Source organism: Canis lupus, chromosome 23, assembly GCF_011100685.1.
Source record: "Canis lupus familiaris isolate Mischka breed German Shepherd chromosome 23, alternate assembly UU_Cfam_GSD_1.0, whole genome shotgun sequence".
Lineage (NCBI taxonomy): Eukaryota > Metazoa > Chordata > Mammalia > Carnivora > Canidae > Canis > Canis lupus.
Genome location: NC_049244.1, coordinates 15,592,445 through 15,609,768, shown reverse-complemented (window position 1 = coordinate 15,609,768; position 17,324 = coordinate 15,592,445). Strand labels below are relative to the sequence as shown.

General features: G+C 36.4%; 1 protein-coding gene across 14 annotated transcripts in view; it reads left to right on the top strand.

Moving 5' to 3' along the window:
• RBMS3 (RNA binding motif single stranded interacting protein 3) overlaps positions 1-17,324 on the top strand; it is a 1,328,331-nt gene that overhangs the window by 424,344 nt on the left and 886,663 nt on the right. The window contains exon 1 of one of the 14 annotated variants that reach the window (XM_038570641.1): positions 10,930-11,055. The exons of the other annotated variants lie outside the window; for them this stretch is intronic. The gene's annotated coding sequence lies outside the window, so the exon portion shown is untranslated. Of the gene's footprint in view, positions 1-10,929; positions 11,056-17,324 lie in introns of those variants that run through there. 14 annotated transcript variants of the gene reach the window in all.

Below are 17,324 nucleotides of genomic sequence, written 5' to 3'. Positions count from 1 at the left end.
CGGTATGGCCAAGATGATATGAGAAAAAATAAAAAAACAATGCCAATCCTGAGTGATGAAAGGAGGGTAGTGAGATAATGAATGATTGACAAGTAGAAGTTCACCAAATGAAGGGAATTATTCTCAATGAAGAAGCAAGAAGGATGATAGGATCTTTTTAAAAATCTAAAAAAGTAAAAAAAAAAAAATCTAAAAATGTTAGATTATGCCAAAGGGACTTAATTTCTGGCATGAATTTGTATGACAACAAAACCTGGTTAAGGAAGTAAGTAACTCACTGGGGCAGGTCTCAGCTCTATAGATATCCAGCTTACCTTCTGCCCTTGCACAAAAGTTAATAAAATAATAGTAACTACCACTGATTTAATGCCTACCAAGAACCATATGCTGAAGTTGGTGGCTATATAACCATGCTTTAAACATATGATATTTTATTGGTTTTTAAGCTAAGTACAGTAAGGCATGCCACCACTGTAGAAACCCTCCTGTAAAAAATGTAAGGAATGATAAATGGAGCTTGAATGCCAAACTGTCTTTACTCTGTCTAGCTTATCTTTATTATGAGGATTAGAGTTGCAGACCTAAGGAATTCCCTCCCTGCTGTTACCACTTAGTTTTTTGATATGACAATATTCAATGGCTTTATGATTCAAAATAAAATTATTGAGTCTGTTATTCTCTGAATGTCAACAATCAAACTTACAACTTGTTGATAGCTGATGATTTTAAAGTATAGGGTCATCATGTTACAAACTTTGAGTTTTTTTTATACCTTCCCCTCCTAGCTGTCCTTCACTCCCTTCCAGGGTCCATTGTAGTCAGTTAACCTTATTTAAAAGTTTCTGGACATGAGTGGCCTCCAGAGGAAGTCATAAAAGATTGTCACCCTTGTATGTGGAGGACCCTGTGGAGCATTAGAGAGAAGAAACAAGGCAGTGGAGGAACCCCATCCCTCCTTTCTATGCAACACAGTCTTCTTGATTGTAAAAAGGCTACACTGGTGAAGTTGTGCCCTCTAATGAGAGTGTGGGCTCTGTAGCGAATATAAAGAGACCTCTTGCTAGGGTTGCTTCTTTGGGATGTTAAAATGATTGTCAGACGTGGAAATGGTTCTTGGATTCATTACCTGTAGAAGGGAACATGTAATTTCTTTGTGACTATTGACTCGGTAAGCAAACACTTGCCTCCAGTGATCACAGTGGGTTTGCCAGTGCTAAATATGTGCCCTGTCTAAAGGGTTTAATTGTGATGAATTGAACTAATAAATATTTAACTGATGATACAGCTACAGATTGGACTGTCTTAATGGTTTGTACCTGCTTTTCCACATCTCTTCCCTTACCATTAAATACCCAATATACCGACAGATCCCACACCTGCCAGTTTGGGATATTTGATAGTTTTTCTTCTGAGGTCTGTATTACCATGTCTCTCAAAGCAATGAACATTTAGGAGAAATCATCTAAAATGGGGTAGGTAACCCCTTACCAAAAAAAAAAAAAAATCGACTCATGGCGAGTCGATTATAATATCCTTATCAATTTCTTGCTTTTAAAAGACACTAACAGTGAAAGAGAGTTGGCAGGTGAACCTGTTGGTCTCTTGTGCCAATGCCATGTTTTGCGTGCTTAAAATAGAGGAATCAAGGGAAATTAGGCAAGAAGCCTTATGTCGTTTCAGGGCTGTAAGAAGAAATGTCTATTTTATGTTTGTATATGTGTATGTGTGTATTAATATGCATTTGAGGGAGAGATTTGTTGGCTAATACTGGCAAACAAAAATAACCATGTATGTATTTTTTGTAAACCATAATACCTTGAAGTAATGAATTGTAGAAAATGAGTATGTGATATTTTCCCCATTATCCACATTTATCATTTGTAGCCATGAAATGCTCTTTAAAATTGTTTTTCTTGTAAAAGTAAAAGAACATTTTCTATCTTCATGAAAAAAATTAGCCTGCCAGTACCTGCACAGGTTTATGGTCAGGAGCTATAACCTTGTTTTTTTTTATGGAATTTAAACACAGGAAATAGTTCACATTGATTTGGCTGTCATACCAAACCTAAGCAAAACTTTGCACTTTTTATCACTCTACGAGAAACAAATGGATGAGTTGAGAGGAAAGTCGTTGTGTACTCTCTAACTGAGTGAAAGTAAATGATTCTTCCTCCTTTGTGTTTGTGTTTCATCTAAAGAGTAGAGTAGACAACTTGCCCATCTCTTCAGGTCATTTCGACTGCTGAGCATTTACCAAAAAGTTGTCTCTGCATAGTTCTAGATAAGTTGAGCTTATTTCTAGCAGAGGTTTTCTATAGTCCCATTATGTTTACTTACCAACTACTCACTTTTCAAGCAGGAGCATCTATACTCTCAATCTGAATTTCGAGTTAGTTCAATCATGCCTTATCAGATGAAAAATGGAAAAGACTATTTGGGTTCTTCTTCCTCATGAGAAGATAATTTCTTGCTTTGAGAACAGCTCTGTGACAATCATTTGAATGCTTCTTTTTTAAAAAACTATCCAGCACTTCCAGCAACATCTACTTCCCTCCTGAAATACTTCATAAATAGAATTGAGAACCATGAAATAGGTTATTCCTAGGACAGATTTTTTTGAGTCTTTTGCTTTCTCTTTCATTGTTCAAATTGTATCCTATTTACATATAACATTAAACAAAAGATGAATTTTCCATAATGTTCAGTAGGCACATGCCTGAATTTCCATAGTTTTTCAGTAAACTATTCTGGGAGAATTGGTTGCTCTGGAAAAAATGATATTTGCCAATATCTTGTATTGGGAAGTGATTTTCCATCTGACCAGTTTCATACCCTATGATGAAAATTACAGCCATTTCGAAAAACATTTTCTATTGGTTAGCTTCCTAGACATTTTTGGTTGAGTTTATTGTGATTCCATATAAATTCCTAAATATAAAAAGTATTAGCTTGGAAGTTTAAGACTGTGAGGCTGCCATTCATATCCCCTTGTCAGACAATGAAAGGAAGTTCTACAGAAAGTCAGTCTGAAAGGTACCACAAGTTCAAATATGTCTTTTCAGATAACTTAAATACTCTCAGAACAAATTTAAGGTCCTTTCTTACCCTCACAATGTCTGGAGACATGACAGTGGCATTGATTTCAGAGAGAAAAAGAAGGAAAGGGCATTTGGAAAATCTTTTATTTTTACTCCTTGGCTATGTCAGAAAATTTAGAAGTTTGGAAGCAGTGATCAGGAGGGAGACAAGCTGTATGAAACAAAAGGAGTTAGAAGCATCTTACAGTGTTTCTGATTTTGAAAACATAGAGTCGATCACAGGCCCTGCCACAGGGACTAAAAATTAGCATTTGTATTAGACAAATGTGAGATATCCCATTTTTTACATGAAGAAAGATTTGCATGTGCTCTTTCCCTACCTTTTCAGTATTTTAAATCTATGAGAAGAGGGTTAGCAGCAAGATACTTTTTCCATTTTCACCTATACTTCCCTCTTTTTACTCCTTCTCCAAGATAAATTTGTTTGGGTTGGAAAGTAAAGTTAGTGGTAGCGGTGGCATTGACAATATCCTCCCTGCAAAAATATTCTCCACAGCATAAAGTGGCATATTTTGGGAAAAAAAGTTTTTTTTTAAAGATTTTATTTATTTATTCATGAGACAGACAGACAGAGAGAGAGAGAGAGGGAGGGAGGCAGAGAGAGACACAGGCAGAGGGAGAAGCAGGCTCCATGCAGGGAGCCTGACGTGGGACTCAATACCGGGTCTCCAGGATCAGGCCCTGGGCTGAAGGTGGTGCTAAACTGCTGAGCCACCCTGGGATCCCCAGAAAACAGTTTTATTCTGAGTAAAGGCAAATGGAATTTTAGAACACTTTGGTGGTAGTTTATTCCTGAGCTTGTTTTCACATTGGAATTACATCTTGCATAGACATTCTAAAATCTGCGAATAAGCAAAAAATAAATAAATAAATAAATAAAATTAAAGAGAAAAATTTCACATTCATACATTTCATCAAGACTTACATGTTTTGAATGATACACCAAGCATGAACTGAGCCAGAGAATTCAGGCCTTTCATCTCACCTAATTCTGAGTCTTGTACTTACTGAATGAACAAGTCACTGCTACTTTTAATTTTTTTGTCCCCAAATATAGAATTTCTATTAGTTAAATGTTCTAGAGGTCTAATGCACAACATTGTGCCTAGAGTTAATAATACTATATGATATACTTGAAATTTGCCAGAAGAGTAGATCTTAAATGTTGTTACCACATATAAAACAATAACAATATGTTGGGTGATATGATACCTAGTTTGATTATGATAATTATTTCATAATGTATCCATATATATGAAAATATTACTTTCTTAACCTTAATTATATACTTTTTTATTAATCATACCTCAGTAAAGCTGAGGGAGAAAAATATTTCTAAGAGAAAAATTAAACAAAGACTGCTTACAGAGCTAAGAGGTCCTTGGTGATAAGTAAGTCCACTAACCAATAAAGTTTGCTCTTGATTTTGTGTATCTTAGCCACATTTTCCCACATTAGAATAGATGGATAAAGATCCATTCCATAGAGATATGTGAGAAAATAAAATTTGAAATACTGATAATAGTTCATATTACATAAGGTTAGGCATTTAGGATGGTACACTGATTGTCACATAGGCTATACAATCTATTAATGTTAAGGATGCAAATAACATAAATAGAATTGCTAGAAAAAAATAGAATTGCTAGATTATTAGAGGAAAGGCTCCCAGCAAACCACTCCTCCCCATGTGCATATAGTTTGCATATATTAACTCTAAGCTTAGCCACGTGATTTGCTTTGGCCAGTTAGACATTAGCAAATGTGATACAGGCAGAGGCTCAACAGAACTGGTGCACTAAGACCAGCTTTCTTGTAAAACTGCAACCACATGAAGAAGCCTGGATTAAACTCCTGAAGACACATGACCCAGCTTATTGCCACCACTAACCTGCAGATAAAGTAAAATCCTTGCATACCATCCAGGACCAGTTGAACCACCAGTTGAGGACAGACGTGAATGAACCAAGAAATTAGCAGAGCTATCATCTGAACCAAGCCTAGATTGCTAGTCATGCATTAATAAATAGCTGTTTGAAAACACCAAGTTTCGGGATGATTTGTGGCATAACAGTAGATTACTTATCTAGTAAATGCACATGGATTTTTAAAAAGTTCTTTCCCTCCTTCTTTCTCTTTTTTTCTTTCTTCCTTTATTAAATCTGACATAGCTGTAAGTTTGAGAGTAGGTAGTCCAGAGCTGGTAGGGGATTGATGATATCATCAAGGGGCTTACTATCTTTAGTGCCTTGGCTTTCTGTCCATGGCAAGAAGGCTGCTTTATCTTCAGGCATCATCCATGCTTAGGGCAGGAAGAAGGGACAATGGCTTCACTAACGGCTCTCATTCATTAGGAAAGCAGAATTTTCTCCAACATCCTTACCAGTATTCTATGTTTCATTGGATGGGACTGTGTCATCTGGCCAGGGATAGATGCTAGGGTGTCTGAGGAAGTGGATATTTAGCTTTTTTTTAGCCTTACTAGTGGATTCAGGGAAATAGGATTGGGAATGGCTGCTGTGTTAGCCAGCCAACAGAGTCAGATATATTTCCTTTCTTTTCACATTGCTTTTATCTTTTTCAGTATTACATAAAACCCTAGAAAAGGAGCCAGGTAGATCTGGTTTGTATCTATTCACCAGTTAGGTAATATCTCTTTGAGCCTTAGTTTCCTTATCTTTAAAATGTGAAACAATGCTGTACACATCAAAAATGTATTTTGAATATTAAATTATAATATGGATAATCATACAGAGGTATGATACTCATTATAAGTAGGTCTGAGGTGTAGGTAGATTTCTTGTTGGCTGCTTTTCTGATTCATAAGGCAATATAGCTTTGGATGACCAAAGAGGTACATATTGGCTTTCATTTCATCTTGTCTTCCTTGTCAATTAGAGTCAAATATCAGTGATTGGCAAATTTGACTCTAGATCCTGATTTGTTCTGAGTTTCTGTAAAAATAGTTTAGAGATGGATAAAGTGAAGAATGGTTGTTTTATCCCAGATGGTATGTAAATTTAAGAATTTGAGAAAATGGCTTGAAGAGATTAGAGTTGTGAGTTATGGACAATTTGGAATGGTAAATTATGAAATAAGTATGTGGGACATGATAGAATCAGAAACCCCACAGATAAGCAGCTATTTTCCCTGGTAAACTTTTTTTTTTGACACTGCCCACACTTTGAGGACACTTCAGCTGACATTTCTGGGCTTCTTTAGCATTTGAGATGACTAATTACCAATAAAATTCCTGAGGATTCACAAGACAAACAGCCTCCATCTTAATTTGTATTTCAGAATCTTAGGAATCATGATTATGAAGGGTGAAAGTATATGAGTCAGGCTTTGCTGTAGTAACAAATAAACACAAATCTCAGTGGCTTAACCAAATACATGTTGTTGTTATTGTTTTTTTCTCACTTATATATATATTGCAGATCCAGGGTTCCCCCAAGGAGCTTTCTTCCATTTGGTAACCAGTGCTCCAAGCAGCTTCCATTTTGTGGCAGAACTATTTGAGCATGTGGCCTTCGTTGGCACATGTAAATAGTTGATTGGAGCTGGTGGAGGCCCATTAATTTTAATGGTCTTTGCCTGGAAGTAAAATGTATTACTTTTTATCTCCATCTATTGTCTAGAATTTTCACATGGCCTAACATACCTGCAAGGTGGACTGAAAATACAGGAAAATATGGCTCTTATGAGCACTAAATTATCTTTGCCACAGAGGAAAGAGTTTCTTGGTAGTCATAACTTTGAGGTTTAAATTAAGTGAGGTAACATTTGGAAAATGCCTAGTAGAATATCTGGTTCCTTAGGGCTGAGACCATTCATTATCTGTTTTGTTTAGTTCTCAATGCTGGTCTCTGGGCAGAGTGTTTGGCAAATAGGAGGAACTATAGAGTGAATGAATGGAAGATTGCATGATTGACTCACTAAATGAAGGAATAAACAGACAAGTGCTGACTCCATTTCTTTCAACCATATTTTATCTGTAGATAACAACATTTGTCTTTATAGATCAGCATGATGTACAGCACATAGTGTATACTCAATAAATATTTGTCGACACTAAGATTGATGACAAGGCTAACAGTTAATGGTCTAACTATGATTGTATTAAATGACTGATTTTTTCCCCTCCACAATAAGGGTTAAGTTTTTAAATAGAATGAATTGTGTCCTCTTCTGGAAGTTTGATTTATGCCTATTTTAGAAGTAGAATCTTGAAAAAACTTTGTTCAACTTTGAAATACCGGAACAAATGTTCACCATGTGCTGCACGAATTTTAAGGCATTTAATATAACTGTACTGTCCATAGCATATTGCTTTTCTTTCTTAAACAACATAAATTTGCTGAGCTGGGCCTTAGAGAACTATGATTTGTTGACATGAATTCAACATGATCCCAACCTGCATAGTAAGAATGTTTTGATTCCTTTGCCAACTTAGATTCCTGTGCCAAGTTTTGTGGAACATGCTTTTGGTCTTGGCAATCTCCTGCATTTTAGCTATTCTATTCCTTCTAAGTTCCAGAGAGAGACATTAACTATTTTTTTCTGTACTCCTGGGAGTCATACACATGATATTACTAGATAACAGCAGTAAGTAGATTGTTTTTGCTGAGACATTTTAAGTTGAGGTGGTACCAAGGATTTCTGCAAGTTGAAGACTGATCTAAGTGGTTAACACTCAGCTGGTATTTACCAAAGTTTGTGGTTTTACCAATCACAGAAAACAAGTAGACTGAAGTGCTTATTTTGTCCATGAAGACGTGAACTATGCCTTTCCATTTTTTTAATAAAGATTTTACTTATTTATTCATGATAGACATAGAGAGAGAGAGAGAGACAGAGACAGAGACACAGGCAGAGGGAGAAGCACACTCCATGCTGGGAGCCTGATGCGGGACTCAATCCCGGGACTCCAGGATCACGCCCTGGGCCAAAGACAGGCACTGAACTGCTGAGCCACTCCGGGATCCCTGCCTTTCCATTTTTGTTCACAAGATGTGCTTTCTTGATTGAAACTAAGTGAATGCGGAATTTTGTATTTTTGGTTTTGGGGAGAAAATATTTAAAACACCGAGAAACATGAATTAGAGAAAATCTTACCATATGAGCATTTGGTTCCGATGTCTCTGGCCATCCATGTGGCAAATGAAGAAATAATGTGGTCTGTATAACAAGAGAACTTACTTTCTTTCTTTCTTTCTTTCTTTCTTTCTTTCTTTCTTTCTTTCTTTCTTTCTTTCTTTCTTTCTTTTTTTTTAAGATTTTATTTATTTATTTATGAGAGACACAGAGACAGCGGGGTAGAGACATAGGCAGAGGGAGAAGCAGGCTCCCTGCAGGGAGCCCAATGTGGAACTTGACCCCAGGACCCCAAGATCATGACCTGAGCCAAAAGCAGATGCTCAACCACTGAGCCACCCAGATGCCCTGAACAGAGAACTTTCAGTTTGGTTACAAAATTATGTGCAAAGTGTGAGACTTATTTTTGGGGCCCTTTTAAAAAGTGCATTCATTCATTTATTCAATACTTATTTATTAAGCTCAAACTGTATGCCAGGCATTGTTCTAGGTGCTGTGGATATAGCATTGACCAAAGAATTAAAACAAAATAAAACAAACTCTCTTTATTTTTAAGAGAGAGAGTAAGAGGGGGAGAGAGAGAATGTCACGGGGAGCAGTGGGCAGAGGAAGAGAGAGAATCCCAAGTGGGATCTATGCCCAGTGTGGAGTCTGATGTGGGGCTTGATGTGGGACTCGATCTCATGACTCTGAGACCATAACCTAAGCCAAAATCAAGAGTTGGACGTTTAACCCACTGAGGCTCCCAAGCACCTCTAAAACGAACTCTCTTGAGGGAGAGTTTAAGGAACTTGCCTGAAGTCACACAGTTCCTAAAAGGGAGTGCTGGGATTTGAATTAGGCAATCTGACTTATAACCCATGCTATTAACTACCAAGTTTTAGTGCTTTCTTATTTTGTTTTAATTTAATAGACTAAAAAAAATGTAAGTAAATTAATCGATTTTATTTTTAGAACAATTTTAGGTTTTAGATAAAACTGAGCAAAAAGTATAGAGAGTTCCAACATACCTACCACCCCTGCCAAAAACTGTTGATTTTTGGCAGAAAACAATGGAAAATGAATCAAACAGTAGTGAACCTAATGCATGTCCCTCTCCTTTCTTTGTAGTTGCATTACGTAGAGATAACTGAAAAATTTCCTACTCCTAAATTATTCATGTATTCTTTCAAGAGATAATTATAGAACCTCTTCCATATATTGTGGTGCTCACATAGAGTGATGAATAGACTGACACTGTCCCTGCCCTTATGGTCTTTAAGGTAGAGTGTGAGTCCTAACATAAATAATAACAAAAGTGAGTCTAGAATTACAAAAGGCAGACTTTTTTTGTTCTTGTTTTAAAGGCAGAGATTTAAAAAGAGAATGTGGCACACAATTTTTGATTGGGAATTTATACAAGTCCTGTGTAAGGCCATAATATTTAAATGACACCTGATGGGTGAATAAAAGTTACCCTTTTAGAGAAGAAGAGGGGTGAAGAAAGGGGATCAAAATGCAGTTACTAAGAAGGCAAAGAATTTGGAGCTTTCACATATGAAGGAGCTGGGTCAGTAAAGGAAATGGAAAATGACTGGCCAGAGAGATAGGAGAAAAGCCAAGAGACTTTTTTGTCAAAGTAGTCAAGAGAAAGTATGGGGTTATGTAAGGTCAACTGAGAGTTTTTTTTTTTTTTAAGATCTTATTTATTTATTCATGAGAGACACACAGAGAGAAGCAGAGACATAGGCAGAGGGAGAGCAGGGAGCCCGATGGGGGACTCCATCCTGAGACTCCAGGATCAAGTCCAGAGCTGAGCCGAAGGCAGACATTCAACCACTGAGCCTCCAAGGTGTCCCTGGTCAACTGAATAAGATTTAAAGAGAAGTCCATTGATTACAGGCTCTTTGTTAAATTCTATTTTTTGATATCAGTGTTAAAAAGGGGTTATTTTAAATGATTTTTAAAACTTCAAGTGCATGTTTTCTTATCAAGAGCAATGTCCTCAAGTTTAAGGTACAGGACTGTCTTTGAAGTACATTGATTAATTAACATAAGGTGAGAAAGTAGTAATAGTGTGTACAGAAAATGCTGATAAGCAGCATGTATAGAGGAAGAGAGAGAACAATAGCTAGAAAGGGAGGTGGCATGGAGGGAGTTGGTGGTTTAGTTTGACACTAATCGGAGTGAGTTAAAATGTTGATTTCAGAGAACTAGGAGAGAGGACAGTGGGGAAGGAGAGGGAGAGGCTGAAAATGCAATTAGGAGAACACTGAGATGGCAGAAAGGTGGATTCTGTACACTCCTTTGCACTCCTTTGTAAGTCTGAGCCTCACTTTCCTTCTAAGTTATTGGAAAGAAAAAGGAAAAGAGAAGTAAGGATTTAGTCAACGGATTTTATAGCAATATTTTTTTAGATTAGATAGCAATATTAATGATATTTAGGAAGTATGAAGCAAGAAATTTATGGAGACAGTGAAGAAGAAAGTTCAGGTATTTGAAGGCAGTGAATGGAGGTTGTGGAGTGTGAAAGAGACAAGTTCTTAGAAAAAGGATGTTGAAAATACCATGCAGTGACGAGTAATCATTTGAACTGTTGGCCAAGAATGTATAGTGTTACCAGCAAGTTAGAATCTAATTTTAGTGGGCCTAGACATAAAATGATAAAAGCTTACATAAACTTTTTCTCTCATATTACTTGGTCTTAAGTTGAGACTGATAGTGTTTTTCTACAGACCCCCCTTCTGTTTGGTATGACATCTTCTCCATCATATGACTTCCATTTCCTGGTGCAAAATGGTGTTCCATTCCAAACAACAGAAAGGCGAGAAGAGACAAAAAGGCTACATCTATTCCTCCTTTAAATTTGTTTATAGCAAAGGTAATGATTGAACTAATGACTTTGGAGACTGAGTAGTTTTAAATGTTGGCTTTCGGGGGATCCCTGGGTGGCTCAGTGATTTGGCACCTGCCTTCGGCCCAGGGTGTGATCCTGGAGACCCAGGATCCAGTCCCACATCGGGCTCCCCGCATGGAGCCTGCTTCTCCCTCTGCCTGTGTCTCTGCCTCTCTCTCTCTCTCTCTCTGTGTGTTTTTCATGAATAAATAAGTAAAATCTTTTAAAAAAATGTTGGCTTTCCAGGATCTCAGTGTGGGGATACAGTAGCTGAGGTGAGATGAAAAAGTCACTGGAGATAAGGAGGTCAAGGATCAAAAGGGCCTATATTAGATGGCTCATGCACATGGACACTGATATCTAAATGGATAGCAGAATTTGAAGAATAAAGAAAAAGAGAGAACTCAGGATCCAAAGCTTTAAGGAATAAAGGAAAAACCATGAAAGCAGTAGAAAGGCATAGGGGGATTGGGAGCAATTATAAATTAGTGAATGTAACAATCATGTATGGACTCTAAACTGAGTAAGGATGAAAATAAAGGTAGGAGTGGCCTGCTAGTTGGAAAGAATGATGTGATATCAATGGACTGGGGGTATTAATGAGATGGGGGTACCATATCAAATAATCTAGAAAATAAATAGGGAAATAAAATGGAAATAAGAAGTTGCCATATTTTATAAGGAAGCTTAGCTTTGGTTGTGAAGAAATGGGATATGACTGTTGTCTAACAAGACACCCCAGTAATTATTTTCTTCATGTTAGTACAACCTGAGCTTGTATCTTTCAGAATATTTTTCTGAGAAATAAGTGTATAATGATACATTATTTCGAGATTTTTTTGTCATCTGTGTTAACAAATACAGTTGACCCTTGAACAACACAGATTTGAACTGCATTGGTCCACTTGCACATTAATTTTTTTATAAATTTAGTATAGTACTATAAATGTATTTTCTCTTATGATCTTATTAATCACATTTTCTTTTCTCTAGCTCACCTTAAGAATACAGTATATAATGCATATAACATACAAAATATGTTAATTGACTATGTTATCAGTAAGACTTCCAGTCAACAGTAGGCTAGTTAAGTTTTAGAGAAGTCAAAAGTTATAGGTTAATTTTTGACTCAGGATAGGAGATTGGCACTCCTAACCCCTGCATTGATCAAGGGTCAACTGTATTGTTAGCTGCCCAAACATAACAAAATTAAAAAGTTTTTACATTTTTATTTATTTATTTTTAAAGATTTTATTTATTCATTCATGAGAGACAGAGAGAGAGAGAGAGAGAGGCAGAGACACAGGCAGAGGGAGAAGCAGGCTCCATGCAGAGATCCCGATGTGGGACTCCAGGATTGTGCCCTGGGCCGAAGGCAGGCGCTAAACCGCTGAGCCAACCAGGGATCCCTAGGTTTTACATTTTTATAGCATATATCCTAATCATGTTATTTTTGATCTTTACAATTTGGAACATCTAAATCTTGTTTTGGTTATCCTCACAATATGGTCTTATTTTACTTCAGTGCTTTATTTAAATTATAAAATAAGGTATGTCCATAGTATAAAAATATTTCAGAAACACAGAAAGTTAAAAAAACTAAAAACCAAAAAGTTTTCCTTTTTTGACTTCTCTGCTTCTAGTGCCACTCCTTAAAGACAATTGTCTTTTGTTTAATTTTATTTTTAATTCCATATAATTAATATACAAGGTTATATTAGTTTCAGGTATATAACAATTAAATAATTGTATACATTTCTCAAAGTAAGTGTACTCTTAATCCTTTTTTTTCTATTTCACCCACACTTCCCCTTCCCCACCCTTACACCCATACCACCACCTCCCCTCTGGCAACCATCGTTTTGTTTTATGTATTTGGGAGTCATTTTTTTGTGTGTCTTATTTTTCCTTTGTTCATTTGTTTCCTAAATTCCACATATGAGTGAGATAATATGATATTTTCCTTTCTCTGACATTTTTCACGTAGCATTATATCCTCCGGGTCCATCCACATTGTAAATGGCAAGCTTTCATTCTTTTTTATGGCTTAGTAAACCACATCTTCTTTATCCATTCATCTATTGATGGACACTAGGACTGCTTCCATATCTTGGCTATTGTAAATAATGCTGCAAGACAATTGTCTTTAAATATTTCCAGAACCTTCTTGGTAAATCCAATTATTTAAAAGATATATATATATATATATATATATATATATATATATATATATGAATTTATGTTACTGACCTTTTGTTTTCCAATGAAGTATAATTGATATACATTGATGTATCATCTTTATATAATGTTATGGACTGAATGTGTCTTCTTAAAATTTCTATGTTGAAGATAGAGGCAGGGCCTTTGGGAGATAATTAAGTTTAGATGAAATCGTAAGTGTGGAGTCTCCATGATGGGATTAGTGCCTTGTAAGAAGAGGAAAAGTAACTAGAGCATCCACTCTCTGTTATGTGAGAGGCATCCTTTAGCCTTCTGTGAACCAGGAATAAGGACCAAGAACTGAATTTTCTGGTACCTTGATCTTGAATTTCCTAGCCTCCAGAACCACAAGAAATTTCTGTTGTTTAAGCCACCCAATATATGATATTTTGTCATAGCATCTTGACCTGATGAAGACATAGTTTCTGTTGACTTCCTGATTAGAAATATTAGGAATTTAGCAGTTATAATTCTGATATCCTCCTTTACTCCCTCTACCTCCTGCTTTTGACTAATATTATTGTTTTAACCATTTCAGTGAACACACTTAACCCTCTGTTTCTTTATCCTAAATTTTGGATGGTCCTACTAAGTAATACAAGGAAGTTATGTATATCCCTGTCTTCTTTTCTCCTCTTCCTCTTCCTACCAATCTTAACCATGTCAAAACTACATCTTTTATATCTCACTTCATGATCATGACTAATTGTTAAATGCCTTACCCATAAGATGATATCAAGCTTTGAAAATTTTATGAATAGAATTTATAGCATTCTGTTTGTATTATTATTATTCATTTTAGAATCACAATGGAAAAAAAGACTTGATCTTCAGAGGATTTTTTAAAATGTATGTTCTTTATTTTTATACTCTATTGGTTACTCTAAATGTTTTCTTTACATATTTTTTAAAGATTATATTTATCTATTTGAGAGAGTGAGAGAGAGCATGAGCAGCGGGGAGGGGCAGAGGGAGAGGGAGAAGCAGACTTCCCAAGCAGGGAGCCCAACGAAGGCCTCCATCCCAGGACCCTGGGGTCATGACCTGAGTTGAAGGCAGATGCTTAACCTAAACCAGAGCAACCCAGGTGGATCCTGTTTGCTTCATATTTAAAACCTGACTTGCCTTCAAAGGCATATATATATTTTTTTTAATTTTTTATTTTTTTGCCTAGTTTCAGGTAGTCTAGCTATTATAGTTGTTGGAAAACACATACCTTCATTTATTGTCACAACCATGGAATGAAGACTCTTCTTGGAGACATTTTTTACACATGTCTCCACGTGTCTCCACATGCCTCCTGACTGCCATTCTTAGATTATTTATTGTTGTTGTTATTTTTAATTTTTTTTCTAAAATTTTTCCATTGTATCTAACATGCCATGATTTCTCTCTCGGATTCTCTTTCAGTTAGCTAGACTAGATTTTCAAGTTTGTTTTTTTTTGTTTTGTTTTGTTTTGCTTTGTTTTTGTTTTTAGAAAGAGGAAGTGGAAAGTAAATTTTCAGAATTTTTTCATATCACTCTTAATTGATTCTTGTTATTGTTCTGTTTCCTAACATGAACTGTTGATGATGAGAAAGAATGATGATGACATTTAGGTTCTCACTCTTTTGCAGATGACATGCTTTCCTTTTAGGGAAGATTTAAGATATTCTGTCAGTGTAGTGTTGAAGTATCATAAAAGTGTGTATGCCTGAAACTTTTTCCATCATTTCTGACTTGAGATAAATTTTTTTTCTATTTGATTATCTTCTTCCTTCGTTTTCCTTGTTTTTAATCTTTGAATGATTTTTAGATTAGGTTTGGACATTCTGAATCTACCCTCCATGTCTTTTAACATTCCTCTAATATTTCCCATTTATTTATCCTTTGGACCATGTTCCAGGGATTTTCCTTGAATTTATATTACTTATTATAAATATGCCCTGTATCTGTTCCCATTATATTATTTAGTCTCTTTAGTCTACATTTTATTTTGCAATCATTTTATTCCTTTCCAAGATCTCTTTCTTGCTAATTGATTCTTTTTTTACAGTTGCTTGTCTTATTATGGATGACTATTTCCTCAAATTTCTAAGAGGAAAATAGCATTTTTTAAAAAGCATTAGAAAGCACCTTATTTCTGTACTTTCTGGGTCCATATTTCTATTGTCCACTTTGATCTTTCTCTTTGAAGTTGTGAATTTTCCTCAAATAACAAGTGAACCTTGGTCTATTATTCATTTTTACCAATGAAGAACTCACTGATTGTGAACTACACTGATTGTATAACTGCATTTCTTTAGCAGTTGTGAGCTGTTGTCCTCAAAGACTCCATACTCTGGAAGGCTGATTCTGTATAAGCATAAGGACCTGTTCTTGTACAGATTTTGCTTTAGGGTGTGTGGACAGAAAGTGTATAGGTAGGCCCAGGGCTACCACTGTCACCAAGCTAAAAGACATTCACTTTGAGGTTTTATTTGCTAGAATTTATAGGTGCAGAACACAGAATCCACTTCAGTTAGTTTAATCAAGAAGGGGTTTATTAAGAGATATTAGGTAACTCACCTAATTGTTGAATGAATTGGAGGATCAGTTTCTAGGAGAAACTACCAGAAACAAAAAAAACAAACAAGCAAGAAACAATTGGGAGAACCTCACTGAAGAACTGGCCTAATTAGGGAACAGCTGCCACTTGCACCCAAGTGGATGCCCTATGCCCAACCTGTTTTTTTGCGTAGGTCATGCCCAAATCAGAGTCTTATATGCACACAACTGATTTGAGACCTAGTCATATCTCTACATTCTAGTTGCAATGTAGGCTAGAAAATAAAGGCTTTCAAAATTGTATCTCAGGAAGCAGTATTCACCATATAGGGGGCCATGAAAAGTACAGAAAGTACTTTCAGATTCAGAGCAGTCATAAATGTCCAATATCCCCTACATGGGGATATATACTCAAGTTTATTTCTGTCTCTTGGTCCAGCTGCCTTTCCTTTTTTATCACACTGGTCCAGTGGCGTTGTACTTTTTTTTTTTTTTTTAAGATTTTATTTATTTATTTCAGAGAGAGAGAGAGAATGTGCAGGCACAGAGAGGGTAGGAGGGGGCAGGAGGGGCAGACTCCTCACTGAGCAGGGAGCTCTATGCAGGGTTCAATCCCAGGACCCTGAGATCATGACTGGAGTCAAAGGCAGATGCTTAACCTTTGGAGCCACCCAGGCGTCCCAGCATTGTACTTGTTTTATATCTCTTTTAATCCTAACATACATATTAATAGACCCTTGACAGATGAATTTTTCTCATTAGAAAGCCCTACTTGAGGCTTAAGATGTGATTCACTGCAGCAGCCAACTGAACAGAATATGAAATTGAAGGGGCTGAGTAGCCATGCTGTGCACAGTATGTCCTTTAACTAATTATCATAATTTCTGCCCCAAGTTTGCCTGCACTCCCTCCATCTGCTGAGCCTCTGTGGTGCTCCGCTAGGAAGCGCTGTGCCCACCTTCACTTCAACCTCTTTCAGCTATTTTCCTTAATCTAACTTAGGCATCAGTAAGACCCATTTAACTGCTACCTTCCAGGAATTTGTCAAAATTTCGAGTTTGCAGATGGCATGCTTCCTTTTTCTCTGCTATTATAGATGGATTAGTTTTGCATATCTCTACGATCATTTCACTAGGATTTTGGAAAGGATTGGAGATAAATGTGGGGATGGAGACACTTTTGTTACAAAATTCAGTCCATATTTTAGAAAAAGGAAAACCAAAATCTCCTAGCCAGTCCTCTTCTCAGGCCTCTGCTCCATGTTTCTTTCTATATTGCCTACCCAGGGACTGATAAAGAGCCAATAGTGATTTTTCAGACATTATTGGCCTTAGGGTCTATGTTGCAACTTCTCAGATCTGCCAGTATAGTATAACTGCAGCCATAGACAAAACAGAAGAAATAGGCACCGTTGTATGCCAACAAAACTATTTTCAAAAACAGATGGCAGGCTAGATTTGGCCAACAGATCATAGTTTCCCCACCCCTCTTCCACATGAAAGGTCC